The 16,604-nt window shown below is 34.5% G+C and overlaps 21 non-coding genes across 21 annotated transcripts; all 21 read left to right on the forward strand.

The window, feature by feature from the left end:
• Positions 1-856: 856 nt before the first annotated feature.
• Positions 857-938, forward strand: TRNAS-GCU (transfer RNA serine (anticodon GCU)). The gene has a single exon. It is a non-coding gene; the product is annotated as a tRNA-Ser (tRNA).
• Positions 939-1,339: 401 nt separating this feature from the next.
• Positions 1,340-1,421, forward strand: TRNAS-GCU (transfer RNA serine (anticodon GCU)). Its single transcript has one exon. It is a non-coding gene; the product is annotated as a tRNA-Ser (tRNA).
• Positions 1,422-1,822: 401 nt separating this feature from the next.
• Positions 1,823-1,904, forward strand: TRNAS-GCU (transfer RNA serine (anticodon GCU)). The gene has a single exon. It is a non-coding gene; the product is annotated as a tRNA-Ser (tRNA).
• A 402-nt stretch (positions 1,905-2,306) lies between these two features.
• TRNAS-GCU (transfer RNA serine (anticodon GCU)) lies at positions 2,307-2,388 on the forward strand. Its single transcript has one exon. It is a non-coding gene; the product is annotated as a tRNA-Ser (tRNA).
• Positions 2,389-2,789: 401 nt separating this feature from the next.
• On the forward strand, positions 2,790-2,871 carry TRNAS-GCU (transfer RNA serine (anticodon GCU)). Its single transcript has one exon. It is a non-coding gene; the product is annotated as a tRNA-Ser (tRNA).
• A 402-nt stretch (positions 2,872-3,273) lies between these two features.
• On the forward strand, positions 3,274-3,355 carry TRNAS-GCU (transfer RNA serine (anticodon GCU)). The gene has a single exon. It is a non-coding gene; the product is annotated as a tRNA-Ser (tRNA).
• Positions 3,356-4,228: 873 nt separating this feature from the next.
• TRNAS-GCU (transfer RNA serine (anticodon GCU)) lies at positions 4,229-4,310 on the forward strand. The gene has a single exon. It is a non-coding gene; the product is annotated as a tRNA-Ser (tRNA).
• Positions 4,311-5,169: 859 nt separating this feature from the next.
• Positions 5,170-5,251, forward strand: TRNAS-GCU (transfer RNA serine (anticodon GCU)). Its single transcript has one exon. It is a non-coding gene; the product is annotated as a tRNA-Ser (tRNA).
• Positions 5,252-5,653: 402 nt separating this feature from the next.
• Positions 5,654-5,735, forward strand: TRNAS-GCU (transfer RNA serine (anticodon GCU)). The gene has a single exon. It is a non-coding gene; the product is annotated as a tRNA-Ser (tRNA).
• A 402-nt stretch (positions 5,736-6,137) lies between these two features.
• On the forward strand, positions 6,138-6,219 carry TRNAS-GCU (transfer RNA serine (anticodon GCU)). The gene has a single exon. It is a non-coding gene; the product is annotated as a tRNA-Ser (tRNA).
• A 403-nt stretch (positions 6,220-6,622) lies between these two features.
• Positions 6,623-6,704, forward strand: TRNAS-GCU (transfer RNA serine (anticodon GCU)). Its single transcript has one exon. It is a non-coding gene; the product is annotated as a tRNA-Ser (tRNA).
• A 400-nt stretch (positions 6,705-7,104) lies between these two features.
• Positions 7,105-7,186, forward strand: TRNAS-GCU (transfer RNA serine (anticodon GCU)). Its single transcript has one exon. It is a non-coding gene; the product is annotated as a tRNA-Ser (tRNA).
• An 891-nt stretch (positions 7,187-8,077) lies between these two features.
• Positions 8,078-8,159, forward strand: TRNAS-GCU (transfer RNA serine (anticodon GCU)). Its single transcript has one exon. It is a non-coding gene; the product is annotated as a tRNA-Ser (tRNA).
• Positions 8,160-9,030: 871 nt separating this feature from the next.
• TRNAS-GCU (transfer RNA serine (anticodon GCU)) lies at positions 9,031-9,112 on the forward strand. The gene has a single exon. It is a non-coding gene; the product is annotated as a tRNA-Ser (tRNA).
• Positions 9,113-9,985: 873 nt separating this feature from the next.
• TRNAS-GCU (transfer RNA serine (anticodon GCU)) lies at positions 9,986-10,067 on the forward strand. Its single transcript has one exon. It is a non-coding gene; the product is annotated as a tRNA-Ser (tRNA).
• A 2,296-nt stretch (positions 10,068-12,363) lies between these two features.
• On the forward strand, positions 12,364-12,445 carry TRNAS-GCU (transfer RNA serine (anticodon GCU)). Its single transcript has one exon. It is a non-coding gene; the product is annotated as a tRNA-Ser (tRNA).
• Positions 12,446-12,931: 486 nt separating this feature from the next.
• Positions 12,932-13,013, forward strand: TRNAS-GCU (transfer RNA serine (anticodon GCU)). Its single transcript has one exon. It is a non-coding gene; the product is annotated as a tRNA-Ser (tRNA).
• A 405-nt stretch (positions 13,014-13,418) lies between these two features.
• TRNAS-GCU (transfer RNA serine (anticodon GCU)) lies at positions 13,419-13,500 on the forward strand. The gene has a single exon. It is a non-coding gene; the product is annotated as a tRNA-Ser (tRNA).
• An 872-nt stretch (positions 13,501-14,372) lies between these two features.
• On the forward strand, positions 14,373-14,454 carry TRNAS-GCU (transfer RNA serine (anticodon GCU)). The gene has a single exon. It is a non-coding gene; the product is annotated as a tRNA-Ser (tRNA).
• Positions 14,455-15,409: 955 nt separating this feature from the next.
• On the forward strand, positions 15,410-15,491 carry TRNAS-GCU (transfer RNA serine (anticodon GCU)). The gene has a single exon. It is a non-coding gene; the product is annotated as a tRNA-Ser (tRNA).
• Positions 15,492-15,896: 405 nt separating this feature from the next.
• TRNAS-GCU (transfer RNA serine (anticodon GCU)) lies at positions 15,897-15,978 on the forward strand. Its single transcript has one exon. It is a non-coding gene; the product is annotated as a tRNA-Ser (tRNA).
• The last annotated feature ends 626 nt before the right edge of the window (positions 15,979-16,604 follow it).

Here is a 16,604-nt window from a genome sequence, read left to right on the forward strand (position 1 = left end):
AAGCCCAAGATTGCAGGCAGGGCTAATACTGCCAAAACAGGTTGAAATTTGTTAAGCCGATTAGAGGAGCAGAACTCTAAAAACTTGTGTAAATGATAAACCTTCTAGAAAATGTTTGCATGGAACTATTACTACAAATGTTTTTTTTGTAGATGTGTTCTAGTAGACCTATATATACACTCATCTAGTTCTTGCATGCCATTTAATGACATTTTTATAAACAAGAAAAGATTTGATTTTAAATAAGGGAAAATAAATTTAGAATACATATTACTGACACTTCTCAAAATTTGTAAAACACTTTTTAGGGATCAGGTTTGGTTATAAAACAGCTGGAAACTAACCAAAGAAAAAAAAAATGAAAATAAGTTGACGAGGTGGCCAAGTGGTTAAGGCGATGGACAGCTAATCCATTGTGCTCTGCATGCATGGGTTCAAATCCCATCCTCGTCGGGTGTTTTTGTAAATGACCCTTATTGTCTTCCAAAGCCCAAGATTGCAGGCAGGGCTAATACTGCCAAAACAGGTTGAAATTTGTTAAGCCGATTAGAGGAGCAGAACTCTAAAAACTTGTGTAAATGATAAACCTTCTAGAAAATGTTTGCATGGAACTATTACTACAAATGTTTTTTTTTTGTAGATGTGTTCTAGTAGACCTATATATACACTCATCTAGTTCTTGCATGCCATTTAATGACATTTTTATAAACAAGAAAAGATTTGATTTTAAATAAGGGAAAATAAATTTAGAATACATATTACTGACACTTCTCAAAATTTGTAAAACACTTTTTAGGGATCAGGTTTGGTTATAAAACAGCTGGAAACTAACCAAAGAAAAAAATGAAAGTAAGTTGACGAGGTGGCCGAGTGGTTAAGGCGATGGACTGCTAATCCATTGTGCTCTGCATGCATGGGTTCAAATCCCATCCTCGTCGGGTGTTTTTGTAAATGACCCTTATTGTCTTCCAAAGCCCAAGATTGCAGGCAGGGCTAATACTGCCAAAACAGGTTGAAATTTGTTAAGCCGATTAGAGGAGCAGAACTCTAAAAACTTGTGTAAATGATAAACCTTCTAGAAAATGTTTGCATGGAACTATTACTACAAATGTTTTTTTTGTAGATGTGTTCTAGTAGACCTATATATACACTCATCTAGTTCTTGCATGCCATTTAATGACATTTTTATGAACAAGAAAAGATTTGATTTTAAATAAGGGAAAATAAATTTAGAATACATATTACTGACACTTCTCAAAATTTGTAAAACACTTTTTAGGGATCAGGTTTGGTTATAAAACAGCTGGAAACTAACCAAAGAAAAAAATGAAAATAAGTTGACGAGGTGGCCGAGTGGTTAAGGCGATGGACTGCTAATCCATTGTGCTCTGCATGCATGGGTTCAAATCCCATCCTCGTCGGGTGTTTTTGTAAATGACCCTTATTGTCTTCCAAAGCCCAAGATTGCAGGCAGGGCTAATACTGCCAAAACAGGTTGAAATTTGTTAAGCCGATTAGAGGAGCAGAACTCTAAAAACTTGTGTAAATGATAAACCTTCTAGAAAATGTTTGCATGGAACTATTACTACAAATGTTTTTTTTTGTAGATGTGTTCTAGTAGACCTATATATACACTCATCTAGTTCTTGCATGCCATTTAATGACATTTTTATAAACAAGAAAAGATTTGATTTTAAATAAGGGAAAATAAATTTAGAATACATATTACTGACACTTCTCAAAATTTGTAAAACACTTTTTAGGGATCAGGTTTGGTTATAAAACAGCTGGAAACTAACCAAAGAAAAAATGAAAATAAGTTGACGAGGTGGCCGAGTGGTTAAGGCGATGGACTGCTAATCCATTGTGCTCTGCATGCATGGGTTCAAATCCCATCCTCGTCGGGTGTTTTTGGAAATGACCCTTATTGTCTTCCAAAGCCCAAGATTGCAGGCAGGGCTAATACTGCCAAAACAGGTTGAAATTTGTTAAGCCGATTAGAGGAGCAGAACTCTAAAAACTTGTGTAAATGATAAACCTTCTAGAAAATGTTTGCATGGAACTATTACTACAAATGTTTTTTTTGTAGATGTGTTCTAGTAGACCTATATATACACTCATCTAGTTCTTGCATGCCATTTAATGACATTTTTATAAACAAGAAAAGATTTGATTTTAAATAAGGGAAAATAAATTTAGAATACATATTACTGACACTTCTCAAAATTTGTAAAACACTTTTTAGGGATCAGGTTTGGTTATAAAACAGCTGGAAACTAACCAAAGAAAAAAAATGAAAATAAGTTGACGAGGTGGCCGAGTGGTTAAGGCGATGGACTGCTAATCCATTGTGCTCTGCATGCATGGGTTCAAATCCCATCCTCGTTGGGTGTTTTTGTAAATGACCCTTATTGTCTTCCAAAGCCCAAGATTGCAGGCAGGGCTAATACTGCCAAAACAGGTTGAAATTTGTTAAGCCGATTAGAGGAGCAGAACTCTAAAAACTTGTGTAAATGATAAACCTTCTAGAAAATGTTTGCATGGAACGATTACTACAAATGTTTTTTTTTGTAGATGTGTTCTAGTAGACGTATATATACACTCATCTAGTTCTTGCATGCCATTTAATGACATTTTTATAAACAAGAAAATATTTGATTTTAAATAAGGGAAAATAAATTTAGAATACATATTACTGACACTTCTCAAAATTTGTAAAACACTTTTTAGGGATCAGGTTTGGTTATAAAACAGCTGGAAACTAACCAAAGAAAAAATGAAAATAAGTTGACGAGGTGGCCGAGTGGTTAAGGCGATGGACTGCTAATCCATTGTGCTCTGCATGCATGGGTTCAAATCCCATCCTCGTCGGGTGTTTTTGGAAATGACCCTTATTGTCTTCCAAAGCCCAAGATTGCAGGCAGGGCTAATACTGCCAAAACAGGTTGAAATTTGTTAAGCCGATTAGAGGAGCAGAACTCTAAAAACTTGTGTAAATGATAAACCTTCTAGAAAATGTTTGCATGGAACTATTACTACAAATGTTTTTTTTTGTAGATGTGTTCTAGTAGACCTATATATACACTCATCTAGTTCTTGCATGCCATTTAATGACATTTTTATAAACAAGAAAAGATTTGATTTTAAATAAGGGAAAATAAATTTAGAATACATATTACTGACACTTCTCAAAATTTGTAAAACACTTTTTAGGGATCAGGTTTGGTTATAAAACAGCTGGAAACTAACCAAAGAAAAAAATGAAAGTAAGTTGACGAGGTGGCCGAGTGGTTAAGGCGATGGACTGCTAATCCATTGTGCTCTGCATGCATGGGTTCAAATCCCATCCTCGTCGGGTGTTTTTGTAAATGACCCTTATTGTCTTCCAAAGCCCAAGATTGCAGGCAGGGCTAATACTGCCAAAACAGGTTGAAATTTGTTAAGCCGATTAGAGGAGCAGAACTCTAAAAACTTGTGTAAATGATAAACCTTCTAGAAAATGTTTGCATGGAACTATTACTACAAATGGTTTTTTTTGTAGATGTGTTCTAGTAGACCTATATATACACTCATCTAGTTCTTGCATGCCATTTAATGACATTTTTATAAACAAGAAAAGATTTGATTTTAAATAAGGGAAAATAAATTTAGAATACATATTACTGACACTTCTCAAAATTTGTAAAACACTTTTTAGGGATCAGGTTTGGTTATAAAACAGCTGGAAACTAACCAAAGAAAAAAATGAAAATAAGTTGATGAGGTGGCCGAGTGGTTAAGGCGATGGACTGCTAATCCATTGTGCTCTGCATCCCATCCTCGTCGGGTGTTTTTGTAAATGACCCTTATTGTCTTCCAAAGCCCAAGATTGCAGGCAGGGCTAATACTGCCAAAACAGGTTGAAATTTGTTAAGCCGATTAGAGGAGCAGAACTCTAAAAACTTGTGTAAATGATAAACCTTCTAGAAAATGTTTGCATGGAACTATTACTACAAATGTTTTTTTTTGTAGATGTGTTCTAGTAGACCTATATATACACTCATCTAGTTCTTGCATGCCATTTAATGACATTTTTATAAACAAGAAAAGATTTGATTTTAAATAAGGGAAAATAAATTTAGAATACATATTACTGACACTTCTCAAAATTTGTAAAACACTTTTTAGGGATCAGGTTTGGTTATAAAACAGCTGGAAACTAACCAAAGAAAAAAAATGAAAATAAGTTGACGAGGTGGCCGAGTGGTTAAGGCGATGGACAGCTAATCCATTGTGCTCTGCATGCATGGGTTCAAATCCCATCCTCGTCGGGTGTTTTTGTAAATGACCATTATTGTCTTCCAAAGCCCAAGATTGCAGGCAGGGCTAAAACAGGCTGAAATTTGTTAAGCCGATTAGAGGAGCAGAACTCTAAAAACATGTGTAAATGATAAACCTTGTTTCCATGTTTGCATGGAACTATTACTACAAATGTTTTTTTTGTAGATGTGTTCTAGTAGACCTATATATACACTCATCTAGTTCTTGCATGCCATTTAATGACATTTTTATAAACAAGAATAGATTTGATTTTAAATAAGGGAAAATAAATTTAGAATACATATTACTGACACTTCTCAAAATTTGTAAAACACTTTTTAGGGATCAGGTTTGGTTATAAAACAGCTGGAAACTAACCAAAGAAAAAATGAAAATAAGTTGACGAGGTGGCGATGGACTGCTAATCCATTGTGCTCTGCATGCATGGGTTCAAATCCCATCCTTGTCGGGTGTTTTTGTAAATGACCCTTATTGTCTTCCAAAGCCCAAGATTGCAGGCAGGGCTAATACTGCCAAAATAGGTTGAAATTTGTTAAGCCGAATAGAGGAGCAGAACTCTAAAAACTTGTGTAAATGATAAACCTTCTAGAAAATGTTTGCATGGAACTATTACTACAAATATTTTTTTTGTAGATGTGTTCTAGTAGACCTATGTATACACTCATCTAGTTCTTGCATGCCATTTAATGACATTTTTATAAACAAGAATAGATTTGATTTTAAATAAGGGAAAATAAATTTAGAATACATATTACTGACACTTCTCAAAATTTGTAAAACACTTTTTAGGGATCAGGTTTGGTTATAAAACAGCTGGAAACTAACCAAAGAAAAAAATGAAAGTAAGTTGACGAGGTGGCCGAGTGGTTAAGGCGATGGACTGCTAATCCATTGTGCTCTGCATGCATGGGTTCAAATCCCATCCTCGTCGGGTGTTTTTGGAAATGACCCTTATTGTCTTCCAAAGCCCAAGATTGCAGGCAGGGCTAATACTGCCCAAACAGGTTGAAATTTGTTAAGCCGATTAGAGGAGCAGAACTCTAAAAACTTGTGTAAATGATAAACCTTCTAGAAAATGTTTGCATGGAACTATTACTACAAATGTTTTTTTTTGTAGATGTGTTCTAGTAGACCTATATATACACTCATCTAGTTCTTGCATGCCATTTAATGACATTTTTATAAACAAGAATAGATTTGATTTTAAATAAGGGAAAATAAATTTAGAATACATATTACTGACACTTCTCAAAATTTGTAAAACACTTTTTAGGGATCAGGTTTGGTTATAAAACAGCTGGAAACTAACCAAAGAAAAAAATGAAAGTAAGTTGACGAGGTGGCCGAGTGGTTAAGGCGATGGACTGCTAATCCATTGTGCTCTGCATGCATGGGTTCAAATCCCATCCTCGTCGGGTGTTTTTGGAAATGACCCTTATTGTCTTCCAAAGCCCAAGATTGCAGGCAGGGCTAATACTGCCCAAACAGGTTGAAATTTGTTAAGCCGATTAGAGGAGCAGAACTCTAAAAACTTGTGTAAATGATAAACCTTCTAGAAAATGTTTGCATGGAACTATTACTACAAATGTTTTTTTTTGTAGATGTGTTCTAGTAGACCTATATATACACTCATCTAGTTCTTGCATGCCATTTAATGACATTTTTATAAACAAGAATAGATTTGATTTTAAATAAGGGAAAATAAATTTAGAATACATATTACTGACACTTCTCAAAATTTGTAAAACACTTTTTAGGGATCAGGTTTGGTTATAAAACAGCTGGAAACTAACCAAAGAAAAAAATGAAAGTAAGTTGACGAGGTGGCCGAGTGGTTAAGGCGATGGACTGCTAATCCATTGTGCTCTGCATGCATGGGTTCAAATCCCATCCTCGTCGGGTGTTTTTGTAAATGACCCTTATTGTCTTCCAAAGCCCAAGATTGCAGGCAGGGCTAATACTGCCAAAACAGGTTGAAATTTGTTAAGCCGATTAGAGGAGCAGAACTCTAAAAACTTGTGTAAATGATAAACCTTCTAGAAAATGTTTGCATGGAACTATTACTACAAATGTTTTTTTTTGTAGATGTGTTCTAGTAGACCTATATATACACTCATCTAGTTCTTGCATGCCATTTAATGACATTTTTATAAACAAGAAAAGATTTGATTTTAAATAAGGGAAAATAAATTTAGAATACATATTACTGACACTTCTCAAAATTTGTAAAACACTTTTTAGGGATCAGGTTTGGTTATAAAACAGCTGGAAACTAACCAAAGAAAAAAAATGAAAATAAGTTGACGAGGTGGCCGAGTGGTTAAGGCGATGGACAGCTAATCCATTGTGCTTTGCATGCATGGGTTCAAATCCCATCCTCGTCAGGTGTTTTTGTAAATGACCATTATTGTCTTCCAAAGCCCAAGATTGCAGGCAGGGCTAATACTGCCAAAACAGGTTGAAATTTGTTAAGCAGATTAGAGGAGCAGAACTCTAAAAACATGTGTAAATGATAAACCTTGTTTCCATGTTTGCATGGAACTATTACTACAAATGTTTTTTTTGTAGATGTGTTCTAGTAGACCTATATATACACTCATCTAGTTCTTGCATGCCATTTAATGACATTTTTATAAACAAGAATAGATTTGATTTTAAATAAGGGAAAATAAATTTAGAATACATATTACTGACACTTCTCAAAATTTGTAAAACACTTTTTAGGGATCAGGTTTGGTTATAAAACAGCTGCAAACTAACCAAAGAAAAAAATGAAAATAAGTTGTCGAGGTGGCCGAGTGGTTAAGGCGATGGACTGCTAATCCATTGTGCTCTGCATGCATGGGTTCAAATCCCATCCTCGTCGGGTGTTTTTGTAAATGACCCTTATTGTCTTCCAAAGCCCAAGATTGCAGGCAGGGCTAATACTGCCAAAACAGGTTGAAATTTGTTAAGCCGATTAGAGGAGCAGAACTCTAAAAACTTGTGTAAATGATAAACCTTCAAGAAAATGTTTGCATGGAACTATTACTACAAATGTTTTTTTTTTGTAGATGTGTTCTAGTAGACCTATATATACACTCATCTAGTTCTTGCATGCCATTTATTGACATTTTTATAAACAAGAATAGATTTGATTTTAAATAAGGGAAAATAAATTTAGAATACATATTACTGACACTTCTCAAAATTTGTAAAACACTTTTTAGGGATCAGGTTTGGTTATAAAACAGCTGGAAACTAACCAAAGAAAAAAAAAATGAAAATAAGTTGACGTGGTGGCCGAGTGGATAAGGCGATGGACAGCTAATCCATTGTGCTCTGCATGCATGGGTTCAAATCCCATCCTCGTCGGGTGTTTTTGTAAATGACCCTTATTGTCTTCCAAAGCCCAAGATTGCAGGCAGGGCTAATACTGCCAAAACAGGTTGAAATTTGTTAAGCCGATTAGAGGAGCAGAACTCTAAAAACTTGTGTAAATGATAAACCTTCTAGAAAATGTTTGCATGGAACTATTACTACAAATGTTTTTTTTGTAGATGTGTTCTAGTAGACCTATATATACACTCATCTAGTTCTTGCATGCCATTTAATGACATTTTTATAAACAAGAAAAGATTTGATTTTAAATAAGGGAAAATAAATTTAGAATACATATTACTGACACTTCTCAAAATTTTTAAAACACTTTTTAGGGATCAGGTTTGGTTATAAAACAGCTGGAAACTAACCAAAGAAAAAAAAATGAAAATAAGTTGACGAGGTGGCCGAGTGGTTAAGGCGATGGACAGCTAATCCATTGTGCTCTGCATGCATGGGTTCAAATCCCATCCTCGTCGGGTGTTTTTGTAAATTACCCTTATTGTCTTCCAAAGCCCAAGATTGCAGGCAGGGCTAATACTGCCAAAACAGGTTGAAATTTGTTAAGCCGATTAGAGGAGCAGAACTCTAGAAACTTGTGTAAATGATAAACCTTCTAGAAAATGTTTGCATGGAACTATTACTACAAATGTTTTTTTTTGTAGATGTGTTCTAGTAGACCTATATATACACTCATCTAGTTCTTGCATGCCATTTAATGACATTTTTATAAACAAGAAAAGATTTGATTTTAAATAAGGGAAAATAAATTTAGAATACATATTACTGACACTTCTCAAAATTTGTAAAACACTTTTTAGGGATCAGGTTTGGTTATAAAACAGCTGGAAACTAACCAAAGAAAAAAATGAAAATAAGTTGACGAGGTGGCCGAGTGGTTAAGGCGATGGACTGCTAATCCATTGTGCTCTGCATCCCATCCTCGTCGGGTGTTTTTGTAAATGACCCTTATTGTCTTCCAAAGCCCAAGATTGCAGGCAGGGCTAATACTGCCAAAACAGGTTGAAATTTGTTAAGCCGATTAGAGGAGCAGAACTCTAAAAACTTGTGTAAATGATAAACCTTCTAGAAAATGTTTGCATGGAACTATTACTACAAATGTTTTTTTTGTAGATGTGTTCTAGTAGACCTTTATATACACTCATCTAGTTCTTGCATGCCATTTAATGACATTTTTATAAACAAGAAAAGATTTGATTTTAAATAAGGGAAAATAAATTTAGAATACATATTACTGACACTTCTCAAAATTTGTAAAACACTTTTTAGGGATCAGGTTTGGTTATAAAACAGCTGGAAACTAACCAAAGAAAAAAATGAAAGTAAGTTGACGAGGTGGCCGAGTGGTTAAGGCGATGGACTGCTAATCCATTGTGCTCTGCATGCATGGGTTCAAATCCCATCCTCGTCGGGTGTTTTTGGAAATGACCCTTATTGTCTTCCAAAGCTCAAGATTGCAGGCAGGGCTAATACTGCCAAAACAGGTTGAAATTTGTTAAGCCGATTAGAGGAGCAGAACTCTAAAAACTTGTGTAAATGATAAACCTTCTAGAAAATGTTTGCATGGAACTATTACTACAAATGTTTTTTTTTTGTAGATGTGTTCTAGTAGACCTATATATACACTCATCTAGTTCTTGCATGCCATTTAATGACATTTTTATAAACAAGAAAAGATTTGATTTTAAATAAGGGAAAATAAATTTAGAATACATATTACTGACACTTCTCAAAATTTGTAAAACACTTTTTAGGGATCAGGTTTGGTTATAAAACAGCTGGAAACTAACCAAAGAAAAAAATGAAAATAAGTTGACGAGGTGGCCGAGTGGTTAAGGCGATGGACTGCTAATCCATTGTGCTCTGCATCCCATCCTCGTCGGGTGTTTTTGTAAATGACCCTTATTGTCTTCCAAAGCCCAAGATTGCAGGCAGGGCTAATACTGCCAAAACAGGTTGAAATTTGTTAAGCCGATTAGAGGAGCAGAACTCTAAAAACTTGTGTAAATGATAAACCTTCTAGAAAATGTTTGCATGGAACTATTACTACAAATGTTTTTTTTGTAGATGTGTTCTAGTAGACCTATATATACACTCATCTAGTTCTTGCATGCCATTTAATGACATTTTTATAAACAAGAAAAGATTTGATTTTAAATAAGGGAAAATAAATTTAGAATACATATTACTGACACTTCTCAAAATTTGTAAAACACTTTTTAGGGATCAGGTTTGGTTATAAAACAGCTGGAAACTAACCAAAGAAAAAAATTGAAAATAAGTTGACGAGGTGGCCGAGTGGTTAAGGCGATGGACTGCTAATCCATTGTGCTCTGCATGCATGGGTTCAAATCCCATCCTCGTCGGGTGTTTTTGGAAATGACCCTTATTGTCTTCCAAAGCCCAAGATTGCAGGCAGGGCTAATACTGCCAAAACAGGTTGAAATTTGTTAAGCCGATTAGAGGAGCAGAACTCTAGAAACTTGTGTAAATGATAAACCTTCTAGAAAATGTTTGCATGGAACTATTACTACAAATGTTTTTTTTTGTAGATGTGTTCTAGTAGACCTATTTATACACTCATCTAGTTCTTGCATGCCATTTAATGACATTTTTATAAACAAGAAAAGATTTGATTTTAAATAAGGGAAAATAAATTTAGAATACATATTACTGACACTTCTCAAAATTTGTAAAACACTTTTTAGGGATCAGGTTTGGTTATAAAACAGCTGGAAACTAACCAAAGAAAAAAAAGAAAATAAGTTGACGAGGTGGCCGAGTGGTTAAGGCGATGGACTGCTAATCCATTGTGCTCTGCATCCCATCCTCGTCGGGTGTTTTTGTAAATGACCCTTATTGTCTTCCAAAGCCCAAGATTGCAGGCAGGGCTAATACTGCCAAAACAGTTTGAAATTTGTTAAGCCGATTAGAGGAGCAGAACTCTAAAAACTTGTGTAAATGATAAACCTTCTAGAAAATGTTTGCATGGAACTATTACTACAAATGGTTTTTTTGTAGATGTGTTCTAGTAGACCTATATATACACTCATCTAGTTCTTGCATGCCATTTAATGACATTTTTATAAACAAGAAAAGATTTGATTTTAAATAAGGGAAAATAAATTTAGAATACATATTACTGACACTTCTCAAAATTTGTAAAACACTTTTTAGGGATCAGGTTTGGTTATAAAACAGCTGGAAACTAACCAAAGAAAAAAAAATGAAAATAAGTTGACGAGGTGGCCGAGTGGTTAAGGTGATGGACAGCTAATCCATTGTGCTCTGCATGCATGGGTTCAAATCCCATCCTTGTCGGGTGTTTTTGTAAATGACCCTTATTGTCTTCCAAAGCCCAAGATTGCAGGCAGGGCTAATACTGCCAAAACAGGTTGAAATTTGTTAAGCCGATTAGAGGAGCAGAACTCTAAAAACTTGTGTAAATGATAAACCTTCTAGAAAATGTTTGCATGGAACTATTACTACAAATGTTTTTTTTTGTAGATGTGTTCTAGTAGACCTATATATACACTCATCTAGTTCTTGCATGCCATTTAATGACATTTTTATAAACAAGAAAAGATTTGATTTTAAATAAGGGAAAATAAATTTAGAATACATATTACTGACACTTCTCAAAATTTGTAAAACACTTTTTAGGGATCAGGTTTGGTTATAAAACAGCTGGAAACTAACCAAAGAAAAAAATGAACATAAGTTGACGAGGTGGCCGAGTGGTTAAGGCGATGGACTGCTAATCCATTGTGCTCTGCATCCCATCCTTGTCGGGTGTTTTTGTAAATGACCCTTATTGTCTTCCAAAGCCCAAGATTGCAGGCAGGGCTAATACTGCCAAAACAGGTTGAAATTTGTTAAGCCGATTAGAGGAGCAGAACTCTAAAAACTTGTGTAAATGATAAACCTTCTAGAAAATGTTTGCATGGAACTATTACTACAAATGTTTTTTTTTGTAGATGTGTTCTAGTAGACCTATATATACACTCATCTAGTTCTTGCATGCCATTTAATGACATTTTTATAAACAAGAAAAGATTTGATTTTAAATAAGGGAAAATAAATTTAGAATACATATTACTGACACTTCTCAAAATTTGTAAAACACTTTTTAGGGATCAGGTTTGGTTATAAAACAGCTGGAAACTAACCAAAGAAAAAAATGAAAATAAGTTGACGAGGTGGCCGAGTGGTTAAGGCGATGGACTGCTAATCCATTGTGCTCTGCATCCCATCCTCGTCGGGTGTTTTTGTAAATGACCCTTATTGTCTTCCAAAGCCCAAGATTGCAGGCAGGGCTAATACTGCCAAAACAGGTTGAAATTTGTTAAGCCGATTAGAGGAGCAGAACTCTAAAAACTTGTGTAAATGATAAACCTTCTAGAAAATGTTTGCATGGAACTATTACTACAAATGTTTTTTTTGTAGATGTGTTCTAGTAGACCTATATATACACTCATCTAGTTCTTGCATGCCATTTAATGACATTTTTATAAACAAGAAAAGATTTGATTTTAAATAAGGGAAAATAAATTTAGAATACATATTACTGACACTTCTCAAAATTTGTAAAACACTTTTTAGGGATCAGGTTTGGTTATAAAACAGCTGGAAACTAACCAAAGAAAAAAATGAAAGTAAGTTGACGAGGTGGCCGAGTGGTTAAGGCGATGGACTGCTAATCCATTGTGCTCTGCATGCATGGGTTCAAATCCCATCCTCGTCGGGTGTTTTTGTAAATGACCCTTATTGTCTTCCAAAGCCCAAGATTGCAGGCAGGGCTAATACTGCCAAAACAGGTTGAAATTTGTTAAGCCGATTAGAGGAGCAGAACTCTAAAAACTTGTGTAAATGATAAACCTTCTAGAAAATGTTTGCATGGAACTATTACTACAAATGTTTTTTTTGTAGATGTGTTCTAGTAGACCTATATATACACTCATCTAGTTCTTGCATGCCATTTAATGACATTTTTATAAACAAGAAAAGATTTGATTTTAAATAAGGGAAAATAAATTTAGAATACATATTACTGACACTTCTCAAAGACAATTTTTTATAAACAAGAAAAGATTTGATTTTAAATAAGGGAAAATAAATTTAGAATACATATTACTGACACTTCTCAAAATTTGTAAAACACTTTTTAGGGATCAGGTTTGGTTATAAAACAGCTGGAAACTAACCAAAGAAAAAAAAATGAAAATAAGTTGACGAGGTGGCCGAGTGGTTAAGGCGATAGACTGCTAATCCATTGTGCTCTGCATGCATGGGTTCAAATCCCATCCTCGTTGGGTGTTTTTGTAAATGACCCTTATTGTCTTCCAAAGCCCAAGATTGCAGGCAGGGCTAATACTGCCAAAACAGGTTGAAATTTGTTAAGCCGATTAGAGGAGCAGAACTCTAAAAACTTGTGTAAATGATAAACCTTCTAGAAAATGTTTGCATGGAACTATTACTACAAATGTTTTTTTTTTGTAGATGTGTTCTAGTAGACCTATATATACACTCATCTAGTTCTTGCATGCCATTTAATGACATTTTTATAAACAAGAAAAGATTTGATTTTAAATAAGGGAAAAAAAAATTAGAATACATATTACTGACACTTCTCAAAATTTGTAAAACACTTTTTAGGGATCAGGTTTGGTTATAAAACAGCTGGAAACTAACCAAAGAAAAAAAAATGAAAATAAGTTGACGAGGTGGCCGAGTGGTTAAGGCAATGGACTGCTAATCCATTGTACTCTGCATGCATGGGTTCAAATCCCATCCTTGTCGGGTGTTTTTGTAAATGACCCTTATTGTCTTCCAAAGCCCAAGATTGCAGGCAGGGCTAATACTGCCAAAACAGGTTGAAATTTGTTAAGCCGATTAGAGGAGCAGAACTCTAAAAACTTGTGTAAATGATAAACCTTCTAGAAAATGTTTGCATGGAACTATTACTACAAATGTTTTTTTTGTAGATGTGTTCTAGTAGACCTATATATACACTCATCTAGTTCTTGCATGCCATTTAATGACATTTTTATAAACAAGAAAAGATTTGATTTTAAATAAGGGAAAATAAATTTAGAATACATATTACTGACACTTCTCAAAATTTGTAAAACACTTTTTAGGGATCAGGTTTGGTTATAAAACAGCTGGAAACTAACCAAAGAAAAAAATGAAAATAAGTTGACGAGGTGGCCGAGTGGTTAAGGTGATGGACTGCTAATCCATTGTGCTCTGCATCCCATCCTCGTCGGGTGTTTTTGTAAATGACCCTTATTGTCTTCCAAAGCCCAAGATTGCAGGCAGGGCTAATACTGCCAAAACAGGTTGAAATTTGTTAAGCCGATTAGAGGAGCAGAACTCTAAAAACTTGTGTAAATGATAAACCTTCTAGAAAATGTTTGCATGGAACTATTACTACAAATGTTTTTTTTGTAGATGTGTTCTAGTAGACCTATATATACACTCATCTAGTTCTTGCATGCCATTTAATGACATTTTTATAAACAAGAAAAGATTTGATTTTAAATAAGGGAAAATAAATTTAGAATACATATTACTGACACTTCTCAAAATTTGTAAAACACTTTTTAGGGATCAGGTTTGGTTATAAAACAGCTGGAAACTAACCAAAGAAAAAAAAATGAAAATAAGTTGACGAGGTGGCCGAGTGGTTAAGGCGATGGACAGCTAATCCATTGTGCTCTGCATGCATGGGTTCAAATCCCATCCTCGTCGGGTGTTTTTGTAAATGACCCTTATTGTCTTCCAAAGCCCAAGATTGCAGGCAGGGCTAATACTGCCAAAACAGGTTGAAATTTGTTAAGCCGATTAGAGGAGCAGAACTCTAAAAACTTGTGTAAATGATAAACCTTCTAGAAAATGTTTGCATGGAACTATTACTACAAATGTTTTTTTTGTAGATGTGTTCTAGTAGACCTATATATACACTCATCTAGTTCTTGCATGCCATTTAATGACATTTTTATAAACAAGAAAAGATTTGATTTTAAATAAGGGAAAATAAATTTAGAATACATATTACTGACACTTCTCAAAATTTGTAAAACACTTTTTAGGGATCAGGTTTGGTTATAAAACAGCTGGAAACTAACCAAAGAAAAAAATGAAAATAAGTTGACGAGGTGGCCGAGTGGTTAAGGCGATGGACTGCTAATCCATTGTGCTCTGCATCCCATCCTCGTCGGGTGTTTTTGTAAATGACCCTTATTGTCTTCCAAAGCCCAAGATTGCAGGCAGGGCTAATACTGCCAAAACAGGTTGAAATTTGTTAAGCCGATTAGAGGAGCAGAACTCTAAAAACTTGTGTAAATGATAAACCTTCTAGAAAATGTTTGCATGGAACTATTACTACAAATGTTTTTTTTGTAGATGTGTTCTAGTAGACCTATATATACACTCATCTAGTTCTTGCATGCCATTTAATGACATTTTTATAAACAAGAAAAGATTTGATTTTAAATAAGGGAAAATAAATTTAGAATACATATTACTGACACTTCTCAAAGACAATTTTTTATAAACAAGAAAAGATTTGATTTTAAATAAGGGAAAATAAATTTAGAATACATATTACTGACACTTCTCAAAATTTGTAAAACACTTTTTAGGGATCAGGTTTGGTTATAAAACAGCTGGAAACTAACCAAAGAAAAAAAAATTAAAATAAGTTGACGAGGTGGCCGAGTGGTTAAGGCGATAGACTGCTAATCCATTGTGCTCTGCATGCATGGGTTCAAATCCCATCCTCGTTGGGTGTTTTTGTAAATGACCCTTATTGTCTTCCAAAGCCCAAGATTGCAGGCAGGGCTAATACTGCCAAAACAGGTTGAAATTTGTTAAGCCGATTAGAGGAGCAGAACTCTAAAAACTTGTGTAAATGATAAACCTTCTAGAAAATGTTTGCATGGAACTATTACTACAAATGTTTTTTTTTTGTAGATGTGTTCTAGTAGACCTATATATACACTCATCTAGTTCTTGCATGCCATTTAATGACATTTTTATAAACAAGAAAAGATTTGATTTTAAATAAGGGAAAAAAAAATTAGAATACATATTACTGACACTTCTCAAAATTTGTAAAACACTTTTTAGGGATCAGGTTTGGTTATAAAACAGCTGGAAACTAACCAAAGAAAAAAAAATGAAAATAAGTTGACGAGGTGGCCGAGTGGTTAAGGCAATGGACTGCTAATCCATTGTACTCTGCATGCATGGGTTCAAATCCCATCCTTGTCGGGTGTTTTTGTAAATGACCCTTATTGTCTTCCAAAGCCCAAGATTGCAGGCAGGGCTAATACTGCCAAAACAGGTTGAAATTTGTTAAGCCGATTAGAGGAGCAGAGCTCTAAAAACTTGTGTAAATGATAAACCTTCTAGAAAATGTTTGCATGGAACTATTACTACAAATGTTTTTTTTTGTAGATGTGTTCTAGTAGACCTATATATACACTCATCTAGTTCTTGCATGCCATTTAATGACATTTTTATAAACAAGAAAAGATTTGATTTTAAATAAGGGAAAATAAATTTAGAATACATATTACTGACACTTCTCAAAATTTGTAAAACACTTTTTAGGGATCAGGTTTGGTTATAAAACAGCTGGAAACTAACCAAAGAAAAAAATGAAAATAAGTTGACGAGGTGGCCGAGTGGTTAAGGCGATGGACTGCTAATCCATTGTGCTCTGCATCCCATCCTCGTCGGGTGTTTTTGTAAATGACCCTTATTGTCTTCCAAAGCCCAAGATTGCAGGCAGGGCTAATACTGCCAAAACAGGTTGAAATTTGTTAAGCCGATTAGAGGAGCAGAACTCTAAAAACTTGTGTAAATGATAAACCTTCTAGAAAATGTTTGCATGG

The sequence above is a fragment of the Rhinoderma darwinii genome, chromosome 3 (assembly GCF_050947455.1).
Source record: "Rhinoderma darwinii isolate aRhiDar2 chromosome 3, aRhiDar2.hap1, whole genome shotgun sequence".
Classification (NCBI taxonomy): Eukaryota; Metazoa; Chordata; class Amphibia; order Anura; family Rhinodermatidae; genus Rhinoderma; species Rhinoderma darwinii.